Source organism: Equus caballus, unplaced genomic scaffold (genome assembly GCF_041296265.1).
Source record: "Equus caballus isolate H_3958 breed thoroughbred unplaced genomic scaffold, TB-T2T unassigned-0002153, whole genome shotgun sequence".
NCBI lineage: Eukaryota > Metazoa > Chordata > Mammalia > Perissodactyla > Equidae > Equus > Equus caballus.
The window spans coordinates 20001-23698 of NW_027222247.1; the positions used below are offsets into that span (position 1 = coordinate 20001).

General features: G+C 59.9%; 1 long non-coding RNA gene across 1 annotated transcript; it reads left to right on the top strand.

Annotated features, from left to right (window-relative positions):
* The first annotated feature begins 1140 nt into the window (after positions 1-1140).
* LOC138922670 (uncharacterized) lies at positions 1141-2812 on the top strand. The gene is made up of 2 exons (XR_011435792.1): positions 1141-2044; positions 2381-2812. It is a non-coding gene; the product is annotated as an uncharacterized lncRNA (long non-coding RNA).
* Positions 2813-3698: the final 886 nt, after the last annotated feature.

A 3698-nucleotide genomic window follows, 5' to 3' on the forward strand; every position in this document is an offset into this window, starting at 1 on the left:
TTTTCATTATCATTTAGAAAGAAGAACGTGGACTTCTTTAGAGGAGTCCTTTGAATAGCTTCTCCATTTAGTTAACATGCATCCAAATGGAGGTCGGGAAACTTGGGTCCTGTTAACATATGGATGGAAGTGGAAAGAACTATCGCGATGACCGTCCTTGTGTTTCTTTTATTTTTTCTTTCTTCCTTCTCCCCAAAGCCGCCCCCCCCCACCCCCGCCCCGCCCCGCCCCGCCCCGCCCCGTCCCGTCCCGTCCCGTCCATCCATAGTTGTAGGTTCCAGTGGTAGGTCTTTCGGGTTTCTGCTATGTGGGCTTGAAGGGCGATGCTGGGTCTGGGGCTGCGCCCAGGATCCGAACCGGTGAAAACCTGGGCCGTCGAAGCCGGGGGTCGGGGTGGGGGCGCGTACTTGACCGCTCGTCCACGGCTCGGCCCCCGGCCCTTGTTTTCTAGGGAGAGAGACAGAGAGACCCGATCCATTTTCTCTTGGCCTCTAAAGCGTGTGTGTGGTCGAAAGGCGACGGAGAGAGGGGTTCTGGTCCAGAAAGCCCCGACCGCGCCGCCACGGGGATCGGTCGGTCCCGCCCGAACCGTCCGAGTCGGAAAGGAACGGACAGCTTTCCTCCTTTGGGCCCCTGACTTGGGACCAACAGGGGAAGAGAAACAGGCCTCTCTCCCTCACACCCTGGCCCCTTCCCCCAGGACGCCCTCCTTCTAGTCAGCCCGCCTCTGGCTTTTCCACACGCCGACGACCGCTCGTCGGCATGGACCCACCTTCCTTGGGGGACACCACCACACGACTCTCCCACTCGTCTGCCTGCCTTTCGTTGGCGTCGCTGCCAAAGGCGAGGGGTAGGGGTGGCGGTGGCAGGGACGGCAGGGGCCCAGCGGCTCTCTGGAGGGTGAGGAAGTCTTGCTGGTTCTCCTAGGTCGGTGATCTTTCTCGATCTCCACACACATTCTTCGTTTGGGGAGCCAAGAGACGCCCTCTGAGGAATCCCTATGGCCAGGGTCGATCACTTACTCGCTCACTGCCTCGGCCTCGGCCTCGGCCTCGGCCTCTGTCCATCTTGTCTCTCTCCCTCCCTCCCTCCCTCCCTCCCTCCCTCGTCGGTCTCTGTGTGTGGACGTCTAGGTGGAGGCGAGGCAGGGAGGCCATCCACCCACCCACCCACCTCGTGGTTTACCACACGCTCTACACGGAGGTAGAATTCCCATCCCACCGAATCCATCCTTTCCACGGGGCACAAGCCAGTGGCCTTCGGGGGTCTCTCTCCCCAAGGTGGCGCATCCGTCACGGCTATCTATTTCCAGAAGGTTTCCGTTTCCATCCCCTCCCTCCGAAAGAAAAAACGGCCCCACTCCCGGATCTGCCTCACCACGACCACCACCACCACCACCGCCGCCGCCGCCGCCGCCGCCGCCGCCGCCGCCGCCGCCATCTGCTGTCGCCCTCTAGGGTTGGACCGTTCTAGCTCTCTCCTCTGTGTGGAATCGCAACGTAGGTCGCCTTGGATGTCTGGCACCTCTCACTTAGCAGAAGGTTTTGGAGGCTCAGGCTGGGCCACGCTTTGGCCCGGGTCAGTGTTCCGTTCCTCCGGACGGCTTCCTCGTTTTCCACGAGAAGGAGCCGTGAAGACGGAAAGGAAGGGCGGATGGATGGCTTCTCCCGTGCTACCGAGTCCCTCTCCCCTTTTCCCCAAAGCGTGAGGGGCGGTCGACAGGATCGTCTCTGATGACAAAAGTCAGAGGCACCCCGGGTCAGACACCGTGCGAGGCGTTGGTGTGTTCTCGAGACGAGAACACGTCCCCGTCAGCGTTTCCTGTCGTTCTCGTTCCGAAAGGATTCACGCGCCACCCCGTCTCCCTCAAGGTCTTAGGGCTGTCGTGCTCCGCAGCCGTCACGTGTCGTGGATCCTGGGCACCACCACGCCACCCCGCCCCCGCCCCCCCGCCATAGCTGTCGATCGCTATGTGGCACGCCTACGTTTGCCCAAAAGGGCAGTCCGATGGACAGCGTGGGTGCTTTTCCCAGCAGGCAGGCAGGTGAGAGTCACCCCTCTAGAAGGTTTCCAAGCCCCGTTCCATTCTCAGAGGCAGCTCCTTTGGCCATCAAGGAGGCAGGCGATGGGGGTGGGGGTGGGGATGGGGATGGGGCCGGGGCCTCTGTCCCTCTGTCGCGGTAGAAATGATTGGGAAAGGAGGGACGATGGGCGTAGGTCAACCATCCTGGGCGGTGGTGCTTTGGGAGCTTTTTCTAGAAGAAGGAGCGAACGGCCTTCCCTGGGAAGGGAGGAAACCAGAGGAGGTCCCCCTCAGACCGACCTGGCACGAGAAGGACACTCTCTCTCTCTCTCCCTTTTCTTCCTGACTTGAAATCAGGAGACAAAACTCCCCTGCCAAAGGGGCCCTCCCGAAACGGGGAGTGAGGAAGACCTCCTTCTCTTCACGGCTGAAGTTCTCCCTGCCTTTCCTGGACGGGAAGGATAGCACCTACGCCCGCTGCCGTCGGCGACTTTTAGTCCGCCTGGAGAGGAAGAAATTCTTTCCCGTGGCCGAACCCTGGCGGTTCGTTCGTGCTGCAGAGGACGTGGCCCTCTCTGACACACCCAGGAACCTCCTCGCTCCGGGTCGCTCCGGGTCGAGGAGAGGGAGTTCTGTTCTGTGGTTTAGAATGGTGCTTAAAAAGGGACATCGCTTACAAAGGGTCCTCGTCCCCCTTCCTAAACGGACGGCTCGGCTCGGAGGCGTGAGATACGTTTCGCATCCTCCTCGTCGTCTTCACTCAAAGTTTTATTGGAGTTTTGAAGATTTTATTTTTTGTCTTTCCTTTTTCTCCCCAAAGCCCCCCCGGTACATAGTTGTGTGTTCTTCGTTGTGGGTCCTTCTAGCGGTGGTATGTGGGACGCCGCCTCAGCGTGGTTTGATGAGCAGTGCCGTGTCCGCGCCCGGGATCCGAACCGACGAAACACTGGGCCGCCTGCAGCGGAGCGCGCGAACTTAACCACTCGGCCACGGGGCCAGCCCCTTACTGGATTTTTAAAACAACTCCGGGGGCCGGCCCGGTGGCGCGGCGGTGAAGTTCGCACGTTCCGCTCCGCCGGCCCCGGGTTCGCCGGTCCGGATCCCGGGCGCAGGACCCGGCACCGCTTGGCGAGACACGCTGTGGCAGGCGTCCCACCTGGAAAGTAGAGGGGATGGGCACGGATGTCAGCTCAGGGCCAGTCTTCCTCGGCCGACAGAGGAGGATTGGCGGCAGATGTTCGCTCAGGGCTCATCTTCCTCAAAAATAAAATAATAAATCGATTCGATAAAATATCAAATAACACAACCGCGGGATCACGACTTAGAGTCACCATTGGCCCGATGATGCCACTCCCCACCCCCCCCCCCCCCCCTACCCCCCACCATTTGGAGGTGCCGTCAGTGGGATTCGTTCCTGTTTGTCCATCTTTCTTCCTCTTTTTTTTTTTTTTTTTAAAGACCGGCACCCGAGCTCATTGCCAATCTTATCTTTTCTTTTTATTCCTCCTCCTTCTTCTTCTTCTCCCCAGAGCACCCCAGTACCTAGTTGTATATTCTCTTTGAGGGTCCCTCTGGTTCTGCCGTGTGGGACGCCACCTCAGCGTGGCTTGATGAGCGGTACCGTGTCCGAGCCCAGGATCCGAACCTTTGAAGCCCCGGGCCGCTGAAGCGGAGC